Genomic DNA, 23,572 nt, shown 5'->3' on the forward strand with positions numbered 1-23,572 from the left:
TGAATTAAGAAATTACCATATCATTTCAGGCTCATTACATGGGTATTTATTCTCAGCAGATTATGTGCAGGCTGTTACAATAGTAACTAGTGTAACTTTTGTTTGGAAAGGGAAACGGGGCAGTAATGAGAGGAGGAAAATGCCTGTGGTGCGCTTGCAGTCCTTGGAATGGGAATGTCACCCCAGAAGTGTGGAGCTCCATTTTCAAGTGGAAAAGACCTATTATTCTTGCATAGCATTTTATTGAACTAGCAATAATGCACTATTTATTTTTATTTTTATATTTCACACAAGGTAACGGGGGAGCTTTAGGAGCTGTAACTCAGCTTTTGACCCATTATCAAAGTACTGCAATACCATAAATTAAAAAAATAGCCAAACTGGGTAACAATGCATATGACTTATGTATTCCTAGTAGACAATAGATGGTTGTAATTCCCTGAGAAACAGTCTTGACATCAGACATCCATGCCTTTAGCACTCTCTCATAGAGCAGCTAACTTGCTTGTTAATGCTAATTCCCTTCATTTTCTCAGTGTCCATCACGCTTCTGTGCCACGCTGCACTGCAGTGGTGTTCTCATCCAGGAGAGCCTGGCCATGGACAACAGGATCAACAAGCTTTGAAGAGCCTGATGCAGGGGACACAGGGAGCCTTCAGGTCTCCGTTACCTTCCAGTTCCCCGCTGCCCCAGTTCAGCTGCCTCCAACAAGAGTAAGATCGCTCTGGTTTCCCTTCATGATTATAAATGCTTGTTTAATCTCTCTAATGTTCTTAGCACCAGCACACAAAAACCTGAGAAACATTTGTTGTGAGGTAGAAATTCACCTCGTCATGAAATAATTGCTTCTAAAGTGTTAGTCATTCATGGCATGGCTCTAGTTGCATTATACTTAGGGGGTCGTAACACAGCAGACTTCCGAATTTACCTTGGAGCGCTTGTTCTGCAGTATTGGGTTGGAAAGCTGTGATTTGAGTAAATGAAATGAGTAACCGAAGACAGACTCTGCCTCTCCCCAATATGTCTCATTTAAAAAAAAAAAAAAAAGAAGAATTGCTTAAGTAATTAGCAAGATGCTGACATAGTGCAGGAAGTGTGCAGTGGATATTTTGTATCTCATCTGAGAACAAATTAATAAAGCAGATTTCTGTTTAGACAAGGTAAGCTCATTTTCAGAAGGGAAGAATTCTTATTTTTGCAAGATCAGAGGTAAAAGACACAGTGAGAGAAGAAATGTTCATGAAAGCCAGGCAGTAGCCTTGTTGTTTATTTGAGAAAGGGAAAGGCATAACATTGAAAAAGCCCTTAGGTCTATTATACAGCTGTCAGACCCTGGGTCTTAGACTGGAGGAGATAATGACTGTTTGCTGCTCAGCACCAGGGAAACCAAAAGAAGGATTGAGGGATGGCACTATTTTGCTGGGATACACAGCAACAAGAAATTACTAAATGCTACCTTGGCCCCTTCCCTGCTTTCTCCTCCACTCCCATGAGGTCACTCTGCCGGAGCTGCTTTCCTCAAGTTCACAATTTGCTCCCTGTCACATAGTCAGGGCTTTGCTGGAAGTCACAACTCATTTTTTATTCCAATTCAGTGCATCTCCTGCTTTGGTCTCATCCCTTTAAAAAACTGGCTTAATTTCAGTTAATTAATTCAGGTCAGTGCATTCCTTCCACAGATGGCTGGAAATAGGCTCTTGTCCAAAGGCTTGGAGGATTTTCATGTCCGGTGAGGTTGGGCTGATGTTAAAGAGCTGAACATTGACCAACTCATCTAAATATGAGCTAATGAGGAAAACACAGCTACACATCTCAGACTGGCTTTTAGAGAAGTCATTTAGTGACAGATCACCCCTATATGTGTGGATATTATACCCTTCTTGTTGGAAAATGTACCTCTAAAATAACATCTGCACGTGCCCACCCTCAGACTACTCCTGATATTTTCTTCCAGTTCCAAATCCCTGCTTTTCACTGCTGGGAAGGAGAAGCATTCTTTCAGTGTCCTTTTCTCACCCCTGATATTTTACAGTCCTCTAAGAAAAGGTACAGGGAAGATGTGCACTTTCACAGTGACCCTTCACAATATATATCAATAGATGGCAGTAGCTGAATCTCATTGGAAAGAACATCCCTGGCAAAATATCGTAATTGACTTTTTCCATAAGACAAAAATGAATGCACTCTTTATGGGTTAAAAAGAGTGCAAGTTATTTCATAAATCAGGGTCAAAGAACAATTTCCCTTTTTCATTCTCAAAAGTATTGATATCCAAAGTTGCTTAGAACAGCACCAAGTTTGCTTAAAGCTGTACATTGAAAGACTCCACGGGTTCAAAACTGGGATCAGAAGCAGGGATCAGTTCAAGTCTATGAATCTTTCACTGGAACCTGGTTGGAGACTTGTTACTGATGACCTGGCCATGACATTCACCTACAGACAGACAATCAAATCCCGCACTATAATGTAGAGTCAGGAAGTCCTGCATCCCAGGTAGACCTGGGAATTTCCCCAAATGTTTTCCTAATGCCAATGCAAATATTTTACTGCAGTCTTGTAAATACAACCTGATTTCATTTATTCAGAGTAACATGTATTTGAGCATGTCTATTTTAATATCTCCAGCTTATATGGAAACAGAGTTTCAGAATACTCTGTAATCACCGTTGTTTTTATGGAGTAGGTCCAAAAAAACTAGTCTGTGAAATCAGTAACTCAAGAATTTCGTTATTTCTTATAAAAAGCATAAAACTAAAGAAATTTGTAATGGGAAGTTTTCTCAACAGATCATTTAATTCATTCCCTTTCAGTGAGGCAGAATCAGGAACATGCATATCCGGTCCCTACATGCTGACCAAAAGCAATAATGTTGCCTGGCCAGTGGAAAAGATAATTGTCTAACAACAGTGAAGGTCTTCCATGACCCCAAGCCCCAGTCTCCTTCAGTGGCAATTTATTCTTTTCCTTTCACGGTTCCTGCTTATTTTCCTGTTGTTATTATATTGCTGGAGAAGTTTTCACAAAATCAAAATCTGTTTGCGCATATGTATTATACATTTTAAGTGAAAACTCATTTTGAAACATCACATAGATTTTTAGATCACTTAGATTTTTCTTATCAGAAGCAAAATGTCACTGAAATGAGCATAAACCAGTAAATTAAAGCATATGGCTGCTGATGGATCAAAACTTCTTGAAGGGGAAAACATAGCCCTCTGGCAGAACATTTCTGAGCACTTTATCATCTGAATTCCTGGGTCTATGGAAATATTTTGTGCTTATTTACAAGCACCGTTTTTTAAATCTTGATCGTGATTATTCAAATTCTTTTGTTTATAATTCAAAGTTTTCCTGCTTTTCCCTTTCTGCAAGTGTTTACATGATGCTCCAGTGAGAAACATTCAGATCTGATACATTTTTGTGACACTTAATCTGTGAGCAGTCAGGGGAAATGCCCTGCCTGGTAATTGGCAAACCAGTATTTTCACATCTCTAGTTAAGTTCGGAGTATGGCAGAATGCTGGAAGCTCTCACTCAGTAAGTCCTGTGAACCTTGAATTAGGAGAAGGGTGTTGCAGCCCGAAAGACCCCATTTTCCCATGAGATTTAAAGTGCATTTTCCCTGGATAGAAATGTATTAGGGTAATTATTTTTGTGTGCTCTTACGAAATGGCTTTCTTGTTGCTGTATCCTTTTCCAGTGGTCATTTAATAATGGGTTGGTATTATTAATTTAGGCTTGGGAAGTATGAAGCCTTCCAGACACCACTGGGTTACAGACTGCCCACACCCAGAACTACAGTATAACCCCAGCTTCCCAAAGTCCCGGTTTAATGCAAGTCTAGGAAAGGCACCACCAACAGACAGAGGTGAGAAGGTAAGGAACTGATCTCTGCTGATTGGTCTGATTGGTGTTATCCCAAGAGAATCACTGAAATGCAAGATACTTAGGCTGGGTATACTGATAAGATCTTTAGGAGGCAACACAGATAGCCCTCTCCTGGTGGAAGGAGGTTCAAGAGCCTGTGTTCTTGCCTCCCCCAGTCTCCAGGAAAGCCAGAATGCATCTGTATTGCACACACATCTACCTGTACCATGATTCTGCACTCCTCATTCTGGTCCCTCTGTCTTTCACAAGCTAAAGCTACTAAGATAGATGACTTCATGCCTCTGCATGCAAGCTGAAGAGTTGTATTCTTAATCCAAAAGTGAATTTTACTTGCATAGCTACAAGATTATATGGTGCACTCAGTTTGCATGAAATACATTTTTAATGAGGAAAAAACACCTTAAGTAAATGGGTGAAGAATGTTATTCATCATTTTCCCCAAATCACGATCCGTGATTTCACTCAAACATCTGTCAGCCACACAGCAGTTCATTTTCCCAAATCAAATGCTAGAGACAGCTAAAGAACAAAACATTGCTCAAAGAAAATTAAGCACCCGCTGGGCAAATAATATTGCTATTTTCAGCAGCATGGATGTCTTAAATTTCTCCAGCTGTTTCCAGAGGTGTGTCCTGGTGCCCCATCCTCTGCTCACACAGTGGCACAGGCCACGGTTTGTATTCCCAGATCAAAAAGAGGTTTGAAGTGGGCATGTGTGTTTTTCTCAGTGCTTTTAAAGTCTGAAGCCCAGATACGATCTTTCCTGAAATCACATTCAACCTGTCCCAGACTCCAAGGGCAGAAATGAAAGGATTTAGCTTAATAAGATTCATCCTTATCTGCTTAAGGTATCTCTCTAGAGCAGAACCCAAGTCTGTAAGCTGCACCCAGAACTTCATTCCCGTTTTTCAGAGCAGTGTAGAGTCGCTCTATGGACGTCTGTGCTCAAAGATCTGCTGTGAAGAATTAAGCAGGATTTTTCTTTCCACAGGCTTTTTATATAAGTAAGAAAATCTATCCTTACTTAATATAAGGAGAAAAAAAGCTCCAAGCTGCTAGAGGAGAAGGTGGATTTCCAAGGATTAAAAAAAACCCAAACACACTTCATAATGGTTGAGCTTTAAAGAAAATTGCCTGATCCTTTTTTCCAAGATAACTGTTTTTTTCAGTAACGAGGTTTTAGAACCATTTTCCTATAGTAAGAAATTCTCATCCATAGATGGGACCTTTCTGAAAAAAGCATATTGTATTTTCCTGGTCTGAATTTCTTTGTTATTGCCAGTAAAAATAGAGTTTCCTTTTCATCAGATGGATAATATTAATTGTACAGACTAAGACTATGGGATGTAATGTTATATGCAGGTTCCTAAAAATAAAAAACTACCATTTCATTCCAAAATGCTTGTTATTTCACATCATCAGGATAAGAAAGATTGCTTCTTTAAATGTAAATGCACTTGTATGCAGTTCAGTGAGATGAAGGTGGTGCTGGTATAGACACAGCAACAATGATGCTGTACCTTTTATAAAAATTTAAAGTTTAGCTGAAAAAAACCCAACCAGAATAAATGACAATCTGTTTCTATCTTTTCTTTAGTCACTTCACCCCTGGAAAATTAAATAGAGAAAGAAAAGGGGGTAAACCTATAATACCATGACTTCTCTTTACTTCCTATCATTTATTTCCCATCCTGCTATTCCTTTAGCTCCAGAGTTACAGATGGTGGTTGCACTGTGGAGCTCCTGAAGGCACCATGTAGGTTTGTTTAAGCACCAGACCGTCAGAATCCCAGCTGCTACCTAACAATCAAGTATTGATTTCACTTAAGCTGATTTTTCCTTCTTCCTAATTATTTTTCCTTCCACTAGAGTGGAATCAAGTTTAAAAAAAAAATTTTAAAGAGTATAAAAATGTAGATGAAACATAGTTTCATGTTACTACCAAAATTTTATTCTTCTCCTTAACCTCCCAGTCTGCAGAAGATTCACAGCCTCTGTTTGGTGAGGATTATTGGGATGATGAATAAAACTGTAAAGTTTATTTCACAGTCTTGAAGTCTTCTATCAAAGCCTTTGGATTTGCAAACTTTCACAGTACTTTGGCAGCAGTGCTTGATATTTTTCTCAGATACCTTTCCACAGAAGCATTACTTAAGTATTTCCCTACACGCACTCACTCACTTGTCATGAGGACAAAAATCTTAACAGGATCTATTGAGTTTGACCTGATCCTCGTGGTGCATTATTTGGCTCATGAGAACTTTTTTGGTTCCAACCAAAGGATGAAAAATAGCTGTTCTTGTACTTTCATTTCTGTCAAACCACCTGAGGACTGAGTTTTTCCCCATCTTTCTTCCTCAGGATGAAATGGTCCGCAGGAACTGTCCCTGCTCCCCGTGGGTACTTCTGCACCAGCAAACTCCAGAGGGCCCCTGAGTCCAGAGATCTCAAGTGCAACCAGCTCTTTGTAAGGTGAGATCTCCTTTCCTCTCACTTCCCAGAAGTCCTTGGAAAGGAGATAGCAAATCCAAGTATGCTTCAAGCAGATGCCTGGTGTGGGGGGAGAATCCCGGACCATGCAGTGGGGGCTCTGCCAGTCAAGTGTTGATGTCTCTCTTATCTTCTCTAGAATAAATTACACCATTGGCTCAGAGATGACTTCCAGCAGTGCTTTAACAAATTTTAGTGGGACAGGTGATGGGAATATGGATTATTTACTTATGTTTTCTCCAGCTCAGTTTTTTGACCTGTCCCCAGACTGACCCACTGTCATGTTTAATAACATCAACATGCTTATTTTGCCTTCTGAAAATACACTTTCTTTGTAACTACAAATTGCCAGAGGTCCTGTTTTAGTAGTGAGAGAGTTTTGCTATAGTGCAAGTTGTGTGCTGGAGTACCCAGAGGCTGTGGAAGCAGTTCTAATATTATTGTTTCAATCCAAATAAATATGATGAAGACATACAGAAACCCATTAGCCAAGAACCTTGAAAACGCATCCCTGTACATGCTTTCTGCTAGAGCCATGAAGCTGCAGCAAATCCAAAAAATCTTACCAAATGATAATTTTATATTGTGATTAGTTCAAATACCAAAAGAAACCTGTGGCTTTTCAGCCCTTAATTAAACCATAGGTGCTTCTTTGTTTCCCCTTCCTGCATATGTTTTGCTTTTATCAAGGATGGCAAGCCTGGAATGCTTCAGGGTTGTGCTTTGTCTCAGAAATGGCCATGACCTGGCACTCTGAGGCTGATGGCAAGCCCGTGGATTGCTGGGAATGAGCTTAGTGCTCTGGCTGGGATTGGGAGTCATGGACTGGAACTAAGGCGATAGGCCATTCCCAGGTCTAATCCTGTCAGCTTCAGGGAGCCTCCTGCAAAGTGCTTGCTTTTAGTGCATTTTGGAGGACTTCAAAGAGCACAAGGAAGACTCAATTTTCTAGCAGTACCCCTTGTACATTTTTTTAGGCAGGGAAAGGATCTGTTTTCTGCTTCAGCTTTTAAAATCTGTTATGGAAGAGGAACTACATTTCTTTTCTCAGGCTGCAAGAGTAAATACTGTATATTACATCTAACTACTATTTATGCAGTCTCATGGCATGAATTTGCTTGATTCACCAGTATATTTAAAATATAAAAATAATTATTTCTGAGATTAATTTTTAAAAATATTTTTTTAAAAAGCATCTTGGATTAATTTTAAAAAATATTTTTTTAAAAAGCATCTTGGAAGAATTTTTGGGGCACAAGTTCTCTCCCTTGCATTTCAGGCATGGACGCTTCCTGGAGCTTCCTCCCACGTGGAACCTTCCCAGACTTACAGTTGGTTTGTTCTCAGTTTTAGTCATTTTTTTTTTCCTTATCTGTTACAAACTCATGTAAAGCACAGGCTAATTTAGAGTGTAACATGGTCGAGGATTTTGCTTATTCATAACAATTTATTAAACTGTGCAAAGATAGTGCTATTTTAAAAGTTTTTAGATTGTATCTGTTATCTTCCTAAAGAGCAGAAAATGCAAATGGCTCATACAATCAGCTGTATCGGCCTAGAATTGCTAAATCATAAAGAGTCATGGTACAAAACAATGCAGCAACACTCTAAATTTATGGTACAGTGATGCCAGATGACAAAGGAACTGCAAAGGAAGTGCTTAGTATATCAGAAATTAATACCTAGTGGGTCCATTTTTGTATGGTGATGATTATAAGTATCACTCTATGTGTGAGCATAATCCCTTCAGAACAGCAGTTTACTAAATGTTCTGGAGATTATCGAACAAAATACAAGTTGAGGTCACGTTTGGGTTTTCATTGGGCAAACCACTATCATTTTCTTCTCAATCCAAACTAAAATTGCACTGTTGCAGGAGGCACTCGGGTTCAGTGCACACAAATGGGAGGTTGATACCTGTGCTCGGAGCAATTTAGAGCTATGCAGAGGAAAATCAGCACGCCACGCTGCACTTCTCTTAGTTATGAGAACAAGTTATGAGAACAAATGCATTATTTGACCTCAGGAGCTGTTTCTGAAATATTAAATCACTGACTGAATGGCAAGGAGGTGGCAATGCCACTGAGTGCCACACAGGGATGGACAGCTGCAGCAGTATAAATACACACTGACATATGAGGGTGAGAAATAGAGAGGGATATTTACAATATTCCTTTAAGTAGAAGTTTCACAACCTCCATTTTATAATCCATTTGTTATATTATCTACCTATTTTATTTTAAGCAACAAATCAGTCATAAACATTTATTTTTAGCAGTGCATTATACTTCTGGGCACACTTAACCAGAGCTCGTATGTGGTGTGTCCAGTAATCTGTGTGCAGCTCTTTGCATCAGATGAGAAATGTACAGCCTAATCATTTGTAACCGTAGCTATATACCAGGAGGGCTGTTTGATCCTAAAGCTGAAGAAATCCTACTAACTTTATTTGTTTATTATTTCCAACTTAACAGTCTCATGCAAAATGCAAGAGTTTATTTGAGTAGCAATCATAAAAATGAATTATTTGTTTCTAGACGTAGTCTTTGCTAATTTGTGCTGCAGTCCATTTTTTTTTAGTCAATTCTGTGTCTTTAGCCACAGCCCCTCGTACGCATTTCCAAACAGACCCAGACAAACAGCTGTTAGAACTGGAAAAGCAGCAGCAGAGTTGCTGGTGTTGTGCAGTGTGTCTGACTAATTAGGCCAGCACTTACCATGGTTAAAGTGCAACTTACTCAAAGTGCACTCAAAGTTACTCAAGGGAATTATAGCGAGGGTCACTAACTCTGTGTGTGTTAAACTATGAATTTCATCTCTCACTTTTGCCCTCTCTGATGTGGAATTTCTCCTGCCTGTGTAACTCAGGAGATAATGTAAATGCAGCGTAGGGACATTAATGAGACCAGCCCCTTTGAGTTTTAAGGTTTGACTTTTTCCCCCCCAGCCTCCTGTTAATGATGTGACAGTTTGTTGCTACAGGAAAGAGAGAGAGCTGCGTCTCTGGTAACTAAAGGTCAGATGCCCTGGGCTGCACAGGCTGCTGTGCTCATCACCCCCGGGGAGAAAAGAGAAGGCTCGTGGTTTCTCGGTGTTAAGAGTGGCCTCACAAAAGAAATGTATTTGAAATAACAATGGTTTGAAGCAGCATGTTACTAACCTCCAGTTCTGGATTAAAAAAAAAATAAAAATCCCAAGTCCTTGAATATTTAATAATGGCTGAACAAACTTGGAATGACCCGAGGAAGATGGAAAGTCACAGAAGTTAATGCTCCCAAAATGCAGCAGAGCTCAGTAGTCCTTAAAAGCAATTAAAGAGCTTTTACCATCTGTTAAGTAATTACCTATCATCATTAGTTATTAGAAGTAGGAAATGATGTAAAGGGCACAAACATGATAGAAAAAGAACAGCCAGCTTCTTGTGGGCTTCTTGAATGAGGTCATAAAAACAGGGTTATTAATACTGAAATAAAAATGACAAACATTTACAGGCGGTGTTGTAGCTGCTCTGCTTCAAAAAGAAAAGCATTACATTTTTCCTAACAGTAAATATTTAGCTCAACTCTTGAGCTTGTTACCAGTATGAAATGAAATTTATTATAGTATTCATCTCCAAAAAACAACATAAGATGAAGAAGATTTAAGGTTTCTAAATTCAATGCAGTATAGCTCAGCTAAAACCAATTATAGAAAACCCAATTGGAGGACCATGACTTGGAAAAGATTAAAACCAAGTAACCAAAAACCCCCAAAGCTGTGTGTGCTTTTAAGCTGCATGATTTTACATGCAAACATGCACACATTTTTACTTACATATCAGTATGGGCTTCCATGTCCCTAATTCTAATTTCTTTTTTTCCCCACTTCTTAGTCAAAATAGATTCCATAAAATGCATTTCTTTCAAGGTACTAGCTGCATATCTTTAAACATTCTGCAAGAATTTAAGTCTGTAGGTCTGAGATTGCGCAGGGATCCTTAGGTATATATTTTGCCATTTTTAGTCTTATGTCCTTCAGCAAGTTGATACATCTCACTGCAAGTTCATAATACACATTAGAGTTACACAAGCAGCCTGTCCTGGCTGTGTGCTTTGAGACAGCAGCGTGAGAGGGTACTGATACCCAAATAGTGCCCAAGCAGGTGGCCTATCCTGGCCACAAAATGGCACAAACAGAACAGAAATAAAGGAAACTGCAGGAACCATCTAGAAATCAAAGAGAAAGTCCAACCTCTCCAGGCTAATACTAATTTGTGGCTGCAATAACAAAATAACAGTGTGAGAAGTGGAGAAATCTTACAAATAAAAAAACGGGGACTCAGGAAACCGCTGTGGCAGATGATCGAGAAAAGCGTCCAATAAATACCGAAAAAGGGGAATTAGAATGGCAAAACCAGGGCCACTGGGGTAAGACAACACAGGGTAAGGTGTGTAATGGGGAGACAAGGTAATAAAAGGAATAAAAACTGGTGCTCTTCCAGGCTCCTTGCAAGCAGCTCCATGCCTGATCCACGCAGTTGTTCCCACCATAACCCTGACTTGCTTTTCCATGCAGGAGGGAGGTGTTCTGCATTCCCTGGCCTCAGGGGATCCCCACGAGCTCACCCCAGCACTAACCACGGTAGGAGCACTTGGGGACTGCCCTACACCCTGTGCCCTTCAGGACCCTCTGTATGAGGCTGGGGCTCTGTGCTGCAGGCATTGGAGGACTGCAATGTCTGAACATGTACGTATGGCCTTCTTTCTTTCTGGGGGTTCTTGGCAAAAGCTAGTGAATAATATTGAAGTGTTTTGTTTAATTAGAGTAATTCTTCCCTGTGTCATTTTTTTTTATATGAAAAGTGTACTCTATATAAAATGTGCCACGTATTTAAAACAAAAACAATTTTATTTTGGTTTTGCCTGCTGCAAGTCTAAACATTTAGGTAAAGAACAGAAGCATTGGGTTTGTGTTGCCAACATCTTGCTTGTAAGTTACTTTTTCCCATTATTTTTTCCATCTGTTTTGTCTCTTAGAGATTATTGCAGCAGCTTAAGAGTTTGATGTATTTCCAGCAAGGCATAGGGAGAGAATGTGCGGAGAGACTGCTTAAAGCCACAGTCTTAGCTGCTGAAATATTCTATTTATGAAAATACTGTCTGAATTTATGTTCAAAATCCTCTGCCTGATTTGCTGAATGAGGAGGAAGAGAGAGCAGGGGAATTTTCTCTGTCAGGTCTCCACAAGTACAGCTGTGTTGAATATTTAAAAATGGCATTTGCAGTCAGTGCATATTGTGCTACACTTTTTTCCTGGGGAACAACAGTCTGTGAGAGATTATGATTGCTTTTTTATGAGACTAAAAACAAAGGATCAAACAAGCAGTGAATTATATTTTAATGTGAGTTGATGTTATTTTCTATTTTAATCAAAAGCTGTTTGTGAGAATCTCTTCCCTTAGTTGCTTCAAAGCCCAGCAGCAACTTGGGTAGGTGTGTTAAGGGTAGTGTGTTGTCTGGATGATGGTGGTGGCAAAGGAGCCTACAACAAAGACATTTGCCAAAGTGAGCGCCTTTTAATCAGTGTTCTGACACCTAACTAAAAGCTGGGCTGCACAGTCCTTGAGTGCCCAAGGCCCTCTTGTTGAAGCAGCTTCATTCTGCAGAATTGCTGTGTCTACATGGACAGGTTCATCTGCTCTCAGCCTCGCCCTGCACCTGAAACGTGTCTCCAATCCATAATTAAGTGTCCTGCTGGCACAGAGCCTCGGTCCTGGGAGCTGATTTATGGACCTTCAGGAAGAGCGGGTCAGCCCTCGAGGCCGGAGACTCACCCCTCCATATTTTAATATCCAGGAGGGTGTAAGCGTGGTGAGGCTGAAATGCTGACCTTCTCACGTACCGTGACATCCCATACGTCAGTGCAATTGTTGGGTTAGTACCAGGAGATCAGCCTCTGGTACATGGTTTACTATGAATTAAGCAGAAGCGTGGCATGTCCAGAATGGAAAGGGAGCTCAGGAACCATGTGTTGTTACCATCTCTGTGCACTTAGAAGTCCCTTTGATGTGAAAAAATGTGCAAAAATAATTAGGTTTTTGGTTTGGTCTGTCTGGAGACTTATTCAAGAAAAATGGACTTATGCTACCTGAGCAATAGTTGAGGAGAGCACTGTAACCAGGGCATCTCAATGGCATTTGAAGGTAAGAAAATGACTGTGGAGTGAATCTGTCTATCAGTACCAGCACCAAATCCCTTGATACATTCTCAGTAAGTTTGAAATGTAAGTTCTCAGAATGTTGAAAGCAGTGATAAAGAAGGTGTGACAGTTAAAAAGCAAATATCAAAAATAAAGCAAAATAAATCTTTGAACAAGCTGAACTCTAAATATTTGAAACTCACAAAAAGTGTAAGAAGTGAAGCAGAAATAATTGTTGGTGCTAATATCTAAAAGCCTGCATGTGTCCAGGAACCACTTTTTTCCGAAGATGTCAGATTGCACATGACAGAAAATTGTCACCCCCAGAGTGGTATTTTTGGAACTGCTCAGTGTCTAATCAGTTAGTGACAGCAGTTAACAATTGCAAGCCTGATGCCTGGAAATCAAGTAAATGTGAGTGCTCCTGCGTCCTGTGGTGGGCTGGAGCAGAATGGTGGTGGGAGGTGATGGCACCTTGGGTGCCCAGCAGCTGTCCTCTTCACCCACTCCAATAAGCTCTTAACCACACCCTGAACTGTTTCCTTCTATCCCTACTAGCAGGCATTTGGGTGGGTCCATGGGAACACAGGATCCCAAACAGTAAATGCTCCCCTGGATTTTAACCCGGAGGCGCAACAGCCATGTAACTATAAATCTGTAAATATTGCTACAAGTCTGCTTTTCTAACATTGCTTTACATTTTTGTGTTCTCTGGAAAAGCTTTTTTTTTTAATCTTGCAAAAGTAGGAAGAAAGCATTGGGTTAAGATGATGATGTAGCCAACAGTGGGGATTTGTGGAGGAGCGAGGGAGAGCAGCGGCGCTCTGTGACAGCAGAAATAAAAGCACAAGCAGGGAAACAAATTGCAGTCCTGATCCACCAGAAACAACTTGGAATCAGCAGCTGCCCCGTGCAGACTCCAGGGCTGCCACCCGTGGAGGGAGAGAGCCCAGAGCAACACGGGGGCTCAGCTCTGGAGGGCGAGCTGGGGGAGTCCTGCTGGGTTTCTGAGGGGAGGAGAGGTGGGCAAGCAGGGCATGAAGTTTCAGAGTTCTCTGTTGCTGTGGTGCTTTTCTGTCAAGTCAGTGAGTTGAAGCAGCCCCAGCAGGATCAGACAGGAGGTACAGATATCCTAGAGAGGGCATCCAGGGGCAAGGAGGACATGGGAGAGTTATAAAGAGGGACCACGGAATGGGAGGAGCTTTAAGGTTGGTTTGTCGCAGCATGTGCAACTCCATCCTGAGCCTGGTGGTGCAGAGGCTGCATTGGTGGCCTTGGAGTTGAGGTCTCAAGGTCCTGCTCTGGGTGTCAATGATGTCCAAAGCTGTCAGAAGTGGGCAGGGCAGGTTCAGTTGGCATCTACAGCTCCCATCCCAAGTAAATGTCCATGCACAGTTCCCAACCACTGTTAAGGGAGGGCCAGTGGAAATACGGTGTGCAATGTTTGCCATGATTGCAGTGGCTGCTCTGGTGGCCGTGTGTTTTCCTGCCTGTTAATCCCTACTCTCCTGTGTGGGTTTAAATACCTTTCTGTGACATTCGGAGACTAACGGAGCATGCCAGCCCAGAAGGAGCTCGGAAAGGTTGTTGGATATGATCTGCATTAATCAGAGCCCATTCACTCTGGCATATGATCCCTTGCCTGTGCAGACATGGCTTCTGTGGCAAAAAATAGAGATAAGTAGCAAAAGCTGCTCAAGGAGCAGCCTCCCTGTGCGTGTTCTGACAGGCAGGAGAGGGATTCATCCTGGCAGTGGTTCCCTTGTATCTGCTCCAGCGGGCGATGTGCAGTGACAATGGCAGCTGCTCCTTTCCACGGCGCTGCAGAGGGAACGGTACCTGTGTGTTCCTTCTGAGGGGCATCATCTCCAGCTCCCGTGGCTGATCCAACTACGGGTGACAAACAGCTCAGTGCCACCACACACACCTAACACCTGATTAACTCACATTTTCAAGAGCCTTCTCTGCAGAAAGGGAAAGGCTGCAAGTGTCAGGGTCTCCCTGAAAGCAGCACAAACATGTCCCCTCCCGCATTCATGGGATCAACAGCCTTTCCTGGAGTTAAGCCCTTTCCTTATACCTTTTTTTTCATAATCTGCCGAGAAAGAGCGAGGCTTTTTTCCTGCCTCGCTGAGTGTGTTGCTTTAGTACTTGTGTGTAGTTTAGCTAAGGCAAAGAGAGCTCCTTTCATTCACAACGGCACTTGAATTGTTGGGCTACTCAAGGAAAAAGTATTTCTCAATCACTTCTTTTGAATCTGCTGTATTTGACATAGAAGTGCTAAACATAAGTGGAATGAGTGGGAGAGAATAAAGAGCTTTGATTTCTTAAGGCTGGTGATGAATGGTGGTGGTGATGGGAACTCTGGGCTAATTGTATCTCTTTTTTTCCCTTCCCTTTTTTCCTCTTTATTTCTTTCATCCCATAATTGAACAAGCTGCTAAAGGAACCTTAGGATTAAATACTGAGCAGAATGGTTCCTGAGTGAGTGTCGCAGCTGATGCACTAGAGAGTTGTGCTAGTTCTTTTTACACTTCTGGTGTTTAGAGAATGCTCTTGATATGGCTTTGCCTCTCTCTGTAAACACAGAGCTCTCAGCAAACAGGAGGGAGGATGGAGAGGCACTTTGCCTGTACACCAAGCTGGTAACCGTTTCTGGATTGTACAGATCCACTCAAGAGGATCAAGTGAAGCTGTTTAGTTCACTCTGCAGAGGGGCTTCCCAGGGAACAGGCAGCCTTGCCTACAGAATTCGCTGCCTAAAGCTGACTTTCCATCAACAAAGACTAACAGAGGAAAAGAAACAGAATAAGTAATCTGAAGAGATAGCCATGCTGTGATGGAAAAAGCCTTTAGAAGTAATTACATAAAAAGTGTGAGCTTCTATGCAGAGTTAGGGTTCCTGAACGGATTAATTAAAAACAAAGATGTATTTTCTGTCAGAAATCTATCAAAAGTAAAATCAAAATGCAATCAGATTCAGCTTTTAGATGGAAACTGACTGTGCACCAATAAACAATTTCCCTTTTTTAATTTCACAGAATAACTAAAAGAAGGCAGATAACAAACACCGCCACTTCCCCTCGCTGTCATCAGCACTGAAGTACTTTGCTGAAGCAAAATGTTAACAAAGAAGCTGGGACTGGACATTTAGAGACTTAAAGTTACTGAATTTTCTCCCCAACTTGATGCTGTGTAACCATTCTCTCATTCCCTGCAGAATGGGAAGCATCTGAGCAGGGGAAGAAGCAGAACAGCTGAAGTGCTTCAGTCACAGCCTGTGTTGCTTCAGCTATTGCCAGCGGAAGGCGTTTGGCTCATCAGAGTAGTTTGTATGTAAATCGAGTGAGGTTATTTGTGTTTCAGTGTTACTTAGAAGTCAAACAGCCCTTGTAGAAGGAAATTTTAGTCAAATCAACACATGCATTCCACCCTCCTCCTAATGGGAAAGCATTAGAAAAGCAAGGAGAGTATTCCCAAACAGCACTGCTTTGCAAAACATGTTTGGATGGTTTGCTTGCTTTTTTTTTTTTTTTTAATCTAATGGTAATACTGATTTGATGCCTCTTTTGTCTTTGTACTTCACTGCCTCGTGGTTTAAGCATAGGTAATCATGTATGAATCTTCCGTTTTGTACCAGATCATTAGAGTGTTGCTAATATAATTTTTTTCTTGTTGCATAGTGAGAAACGATGTAGAAGATAATGCTTGTGTTTTAGGTATTCTCAAGAGCTCAATAAGAGATAAAAAGCTCCAGAAATACAAATCTAAAATTGTAAGCATTGCTTAGCAGGACCTTTCCTAGCTCACATTCTGGATGTAGGTAGGCAATCCAATCTGATTACCCTTTCAAGGTGGGGGTTGGCAGTTATACAGTCAGAAATGTTGCATTTTGTTAATTTAGTCAGACCGTGTTCTGCGTGGATACAGCAATGCCTGGATGAAATTCTGTGGCTCATGTTATGCAGGAAGGCAGGAGAGCAGCTCTTAGGGGTTCACTAAGCTCTCGAGATGCATTTTTGAGGATCTGTCAGTCAGACTGGGATCAGGCTCCCAGAGGATGAGAAGCACACAAATAGTTGTCTTTTTTTATTATTTCTTTTCGTAATATGTAATTTAGCGTCATGTGAAAGATCTGTTGCAGACCATGAATCTTACTCTCCAGGGCAGCTGTGATTGTCTCTCTTCAGTTTTCTCTTCTATGCACTTTGGAGCTCTTCTTTGTAAGAGGCGAGCACATTTAGCTGACAGTGGTTCTTATGAAGGAAATTAACTTTCATCCATGATTGATATTCCAGTGAAGCACCACCTATGAGAAGAAGAGAAAGGAAGAGAGTAAAGGGAGCTTACACTATACACAGAAAGATACTCCACAGCTCTAACGAAACTGTAAAAATACTGTCTGCCTTGCTCTAAGAGGTGGTTTAAAAAATTACTGTGTAAGTCAAAAGAGTCACTCCTGCAATTTTAGTTGAGATTTTCAGAGGGATTCTTATTTAATGTCTTTGTATGATGTGGAATTGTCGTGTGACAGTAACTGAATTTATTATCAAATTAGCCACCATGGGTGTTATGCTGTCCATCACTTCAGCATCACCTTTTCTCTCCAGTTCCCCCAAAAAATGCTGTTACCTAATGCCCCCTTTTCTCATCACTAGATTGGAGAAGTTCAGTGCCCAGTTCTGCAGTATTGCCTTGGAAATGCCTCCTTTTGACTTTTGTTCCTTGTTTCTTGGGGAGCCTATCAAGAGAGTGGATTTAACTTGGTAAGTACCTTTGGCTGTCACTGTTACTAACATGCTCAAACTTGGATAATTTAATTTCTGTCCTTTTGTAAAAACAGGTTTGTTTTTCAGACCTTTTCCCCCTTGAGAGCACAATGATGTAAATGCTAGCAGAGCTCTGTGCATTTATGCATGCACGTGTCCCAGAGCGTAGAAGCACAGTTTCCCGTAAACATTTCCAAGCTGGGAACAAAAGCAGGTTTTCACATTAAAAGCACCTTTTTATGTTTGCAAGAAAACTCTGTCTGAGCTGGCTTTGCTCGGGCAAGTGCACTTCATTAGGTAATTCTGCTCTCAGCTGTGTGTTCACGAACCATTCCCATTTAACCTTGGAGAAGGATGTGTGTGTGTGAAGTCAATGAGCTCTTGCAGCCCTAGGAGTCATCCTTTTGGAAACTATTAACAGCTACAATAATAATATTTTTAAAGCTGCTTCCTGAGGTTAACGGCTAAAGGCCATTTGAGATCCCTGCTCCATTTTCCAGTATGTAATGCTTAAAGGGGTAGTGTGGCATCCAGCCCCCATGGAGAGGTGTATGGCAGCCACAACAACCAGAGCTGCTGAGTTTGTCAGGGGGCTGAAAGGCACCACACAGGCACCCAGTGTAGGTGAGTTTGTAGTCAGAACAGCGCAATAATAAACCAGCAGCAAAGTCCTTGTTCCTCTTCCACAGGGGTAATTCTCTGAGCTTCCCTCCCAGCCTGGTGTTTTGTGGAGCTAGGCTGGGCTAATGGTTTATAGCAAATAGTAGTAAGCTTCTAGACCAAGGTGAAAAACGCAGCAGGTAGGATGTGTGTACAGAACTTTGGTTTGGCTGGTGGCATTGGAAACAGGGTCACTGATGCAGGGTGGCCAGCCAGTACCAGAGCTTCTGCTTTTATCTTTATATTCTGGTGGCAGTCTCCACTGCCATTTACCCATTTACAGTGCCATTTACAGTGATTTGGCTTTGGTCTGTTTAAAAGATGGCTGAAGACTCAAGAACAACCAATTCCAGTGACCTTTTAAAACTGTAGGTATCCTTAGCCTGCTGAAAAGAAGTCCATACTTTTAAAATCCAGAGCTATTGTCTTCACACAGAACAGAAAACATGAAAGCATAAAAAGTCCAGCCCCATATTTCTCATCTTATCCTGTGGGAGTTATTCTTGATCATGCAAGACCCCACACATTATTCCTATGGGTGCTTATATCTGACAGTCTCTTTTGTAATATGTCTGCTGTTACAAATCTCCTTTTTTTAATAATGACCTGCTTTTATTCAGAAATAGTTGGGCTGCAGTGGCCCAGTCTATTTTAGATAACAAAGACTGTGCTTTTTGAAGCTGAATGGTGTGAATGCTTTTTAAGCCTTTCTTTTTAAAAAAGAAATCTGATATTCTCAAACACGTTAGGTTGCACATTTGCTGTAACAAACCACATGCTGCTGATATGCTGGGTTTTTGGACTTTTTTTAATAAATTGTTTTCCAAATAAATGGTGAAATTCCCCATGGACACGAAGGTATCAGCAGTAGTGCTAAACATCTGGCTTGTCTCTGTAGACTGCACCATGTGGAACCCAGAATATCTGGTTCAGTGCCGTGCCTGTCTCCCAATTATATTCAAAACATCAGCTTTTCTTGGAGAACATTTGGTGAAAGCTTCCTTCATTGCTTTAAGCCAATTCCCATGAGGATATTACTGCTTCGGATTGATGTGAAATTATTCAGATTAGAGAAAAACAAAGTTGTCAGCATTTGTGTACAGAACAAAATACTGCACTGCAATTACAAGTATGGGACAAGGAAAATTCCAACAGCATGGAATACATTGTAATTCTAATTTTCCCCCCAACATTTCCAGCTTTAATAGAATATTCTCTGGTCCGGAAGACTAATTTTTTTTAGAAGAAAAATTATTAATGTTACTAAATTCCATCAACAGTTCTCTCTTACCTAAGCAGAAAAATGCCTGTCATGTAAGTACAAAACACAGCCAATACAACCAACATCTTGATTTTTGTCCCATTTCAACAGCTGTACGTCAGTATGATGTGGTAAAGAAAAGTGAGAGAACAGATTTCCTCATGATAAGGTTAAGGAGTTATTTAGGGAAAAAAGCTAAGTCCAACAACTACCGTTTTTCTGATGTTAGCAAGTTCTATAGAAAACATGTCCGCCTTAAATTGTAAACCCAACAGCCAGAATTATCTGCAGCAACAGGATCTTTCAAAATCTTCTCAAAGAGACTCACTGAATTACAGATTCTCTGCAGTTGCATTGTCTTCTGATTCAACTGCACAGATGAATGTGATCCATTGCTCTTCTATGCTTCAGTTTTACTGCGTTATGTGTATGTCATGAACATGGTTTGTGGTTGAAAAGGGAATTGTACTGCCACAGGATGAGAGTGAAAAAGCATAATTAAGAGACAAGTCATGAACATCCTTTATTATGGTCTAACAGCCATGCTAATAGTCTCCCTTCACATTTATATGTAAAAGGCTCTTTAAGAGGCAGTGTCTTAGGAAATAAATTTAATTTTGACATTCGGATGCTGTTATAACATACACAGCCTGTAGATGACATAAAATGGTTGTCTGCCATATACCTCAGCTGAGAGACACAAACAGAATCTTGACTGGGGGGAGCATCAATAACCAGGGCTTTTAGTGCTGGCCTAACTTTTTGTACCCAGAGAAACAATATTCTTCCATTTAAAGAGCTTTTCACCTTTGTTTGCAGTCGGGATATTATTAATATATAAATGGTGACAAGAGGTTTTCACCCAGAATTTACATGTGCAAAAATCCATACATGAAGCTGTCTCCTGGAAATGTGGCCCAGGAGAAGGCAAAGAACCCATGTAGATATGAACCTCACACCTGCACTTCAGAAAAGCACCTTCTACCTGTCCTTCTGCCCATCTCTTCCTCACTCAAGGAATTCTTTTTTTGTTCTGTTTCCAGTGTCTACAGAAACAGAAGAACTAAAGAAAGATGAATAACTTCTGTGTGAAATTTCCCTCCGGGGAACTAACTGCAAATTGCAGTGGTTATTAATACTTGTAACTCAAGTCTAATCAGGGAAAATTAAGAGCAAACATTTACTTTGCATCCTACAACCTATGATGGGGCTAGAAAACAAGAACTCTTACTCTTTTTGGCACTGGTTTTCATTTTCTTGATTTTGTTGTTTGTTTAAAGAAAATAAGGGAAAAAGGAAAACCATCTCGGGAAAAGAGCAAAGCTCTCTTGTCACCTGGAATATGGAGAATCAAAGGTGAAGTCCAGGGTGAAAAATGGGCAGAGAGAAGATTCCCATGCCTGAGATGGGAGCCTCTGTAGGGTATGAGTGTGGTGTGGGCTGTTGCCTTCTCAGGTTTGTAGCTGGGAATTCCCCTTGTTGGTAGAGCTTTACCCCTGACCGCTCATGATTCTGAATGTTCAGTGTCAAATTGGCCAGTCTATTCCATTTCCTAAATTAATGTGGGATTCCTCTTTACTTAAATCATGCCTTATGCCAGTTGACTGTAAAAGTGGGAGAAACGCCATACACAGTTTTGACACAGAAGTCATCCATTTCCCCCATCCAAAATGGTTTTGGCCAATGGGGCTCAGCGCTTTCGTTTAAGCAGCAATTTTACGTTACAGATGGAAAACAAAATGGTGGAAGTACAAATTCCAGTAGGATTCTACCGAACTTTGAACATGAATGAGAGGACAAATTGTGATAATCTTATGCTTGCCAAAAGTTACCTTGCTCCACACTATAAGATGCTATTTAATGCAAGCAAAAGCTTCGTGTTCTGGTCCAGCACTGATTGACATGCTCTGTCTGAAAGTCAGATGGAGAAAACCTGGGTACTGATCCTCCCATGAAACAGTTAACTACCTTGTAGTAAAGAACGTATTCCCTGTTGTTGTCTGTAGAATAGAAATATATTTTAAGTAGCATTCGCCTTCAGCTTTTATTTTGGTATTTTTTTATACTTCTGTGTTTCATACACCATTCTTATTGACTGAGCAAGATTAGCAGTGCAGATATTTAGCAAGCTTCCCTTCCAACAGTGTTTTATTTTTATTTAGGAGTTTTTATTTTGTAACCAGTCAGTCTGTAATTCTGATGAGCTGCGTCAAAGGCTCACCATGCCAGATCTTGTCTTCGTGACATTTTTGGAACTCCAGAAATAATAGTGAGGAGTTAAAATTGCAATCCAACAAGACAGTGGAACAGGCAGCTACCTAGAGAGACTGCAGGAAGTAATAGCATTTATTAAATTTGAGAAAAACTAGCCGCTGCCTGTACTTCGTGTTTAATGCAAGCAGTTATGTATATTATTTTGATAGAACAGCTTTGACAAGCCACTGAGATGGTTTAAACAGCATCGTTATACGCATATCTGACTCGGTTACTGTTAAGGGGCTCAGTTGATTTATTAGTGCAGTATTGCCTTACACTGGCTTTATTCTTTGGACATGTTTCCAGAGGGTTTAGTTTCACAGTCTCTTGGGCATCGCATTTTGTTGACTAGCCATCATCTAAACTTGGCCAAGAGCAATCAGACGAGCTTTCCGCCTAAGCTCTATAAGCTACATCTGTTCTCAGTAATTGACAACGCAGAAATCCTCCCCCAAAACTCCTCCTTGGGGCACGCTGTATCCTCACTTGCCCTGCACATCCATCACTTAGTTGGCTCTGCACATTGGTCACCTGCCTTGGATACACTGTTTCAGCAAAACTTCCAGTGCTGGGGAAGAGGAGATGTGGTTTGAGGGAGAGAGGTGGCATCACGAACAGTGGGAAAGGAAGGCTGAATTCAGGGAGCATTTGGCAGTACTCAGAGGATGCATTTTGGGTAGCACAGGCCCACAGCAGTTGCCCTGTTTCTCCCATGAAACTCAAGGCATTTGGATTTCAGCTGGTCACATTTTCTGTCCAGTGTTTGTGCCATCATGGAGTTCCCGTCCCTGAAGAGAGCATTAGATGAAACTGCAGAGATTCAACCACATTTTCTGTTTTTTACCACCATGAGAATTAACCTAAGGAAAACAGAAGGAGGTGGGCCACAGGGGAGCAGAAAAGGCTGTGGCTTTGTGTGAGCACTACCCAGCAACAATGAAAACATCCCCAAATTATCCTGTTTCCGACACAAATCCAAAACACAGCCCCATACCAGCTACTGGGAAGACAATGAACTGCCCCAGCCCAAAGCAGCGCACTGAGGTGTTTGCATTGTTGCCTTCTGCTTTTATTAATGGATTTTTATGTGAGAGTGTGATGGCTGAAAAGCAACCTGCTGTGGTGGCTACGTAAATTTGGAAAACTCTTCTTGAAATCTCTGGTATGACCTGTGTACTATTGTGTGTCCAAATGGATTTAGTGTATCATAACACTCCTAGAAAAACAGAAGGACAAAGAAGATGGGATTGCTAAGGGAGACATTAGATTTCATTTCACACTGGTAATAGTTTAGAGATGTGTGCTGAGCAAAATGGGATCCAATCTGTGGCACTTTTCTTTTTTATTGCTGCTAAGTGATTTCAATATCCAGTCTAAAGTGATACTGAGAGCGCTCGATGGAACGGGGATGAAATCAGGGAGTGCTGGAGGCTCAGAGGAGGCCACAAATCTCCGGCTGACTGGCGGGAGCCTTTCGGAGCCATCCCAGCTGACCTTAGCGGGTGTTATTTAACCTGGAGGCTGCTGGTAAGTACCTTGCAATGTAAGGTGTTGTTGGGTGTTAAAGGGAACGACGTGCCCAGATTGCGTTTTGGACATCAATTGATGTTACTTGGTTATGGCTGTGAACTTCCTGCTCTCAGGAACATTTATGGCTAAAAGTTTATTGCCCATCTGTTGCTGCCTGATAGACATATCATAACTGGGAAATGGTTTAAGCCCTGTAACCTTTCAATTTATGGCTGTTGGAAGCAGATGAGGATTGCTACACAAACAAGGAGGCATACCTGCAGTCCACAAGGCGATGGTCACAAATACTCTGTTTGGGGGCCACTTCTTGTGAGTGTATATCCTGCTTCTGATGAGCATGCAGCTACAGAAGGTGAGTGTTGTTGTTGTTCTACATATTCTACATTATTATGATCAGAGTCATTTCTCAGTTTCTTGAGCTTTGACTCAAGTGTTCATAAATTGGTTTGTTTAACTGTACAGTGTAGGATCCTAAATCAGATGATGATAGGAGGAGCCTGAGGGGCACAGGTGGAACTGTTGAGACTCTGTGTTTTGGCT

General features: G+C 41.2%; 1 long non-coding RNA gene across 4 annotated transcripts in view; it reads left to right on the top strand.

Annotated features, from left to right (window-relative positions):
- Positions 1–23,572, top strand: part of LOC121661323 — a 95,839-nt gene that overhangs the window by 27,932 nt on the left and 44,335 nt on the right. For all 4 annotated transcript variants that reach the window (XR_006014919.1, XR_006014918.1, XR_006014920.1 and 1 more), the window contains exons 8-14: positions 537–714; positions 3,738–3,877; positions 6,251–6,361; positions 7,659–7,714; positions 10,934–11,104; positions 17,215–17,322; positions 22,859–23,029. This is a non-coding gene — a long non-coding RNA (uncharacterized LOC121661323). The remainder of the gene's footprint in view (positions 1–536; positions 715–3,737; positions 3,878–6,250; positions 6,362–7,658; positions 7,715–10,933; positions 11,105–17,214; positions 17,323–22,858; positions 23,030–23,572) is intronic.

This window comes from Corvus kubaryi, unplaced genomic scaffold (assembly GCF_017639235.1).
Source record: "Corvus kubaryi isolate FWS band 111438036 unplaced genomic scaffold, C.kubaryi_AGA036_p1.0 37135, whole genome shotgun sequence".
Classification (NCBI taxonomy): Eukaryota; Metazoa; Chordata; class Aves; order Passeriformes; family Corvidae; genus Corvus; species Corvus kubaryi.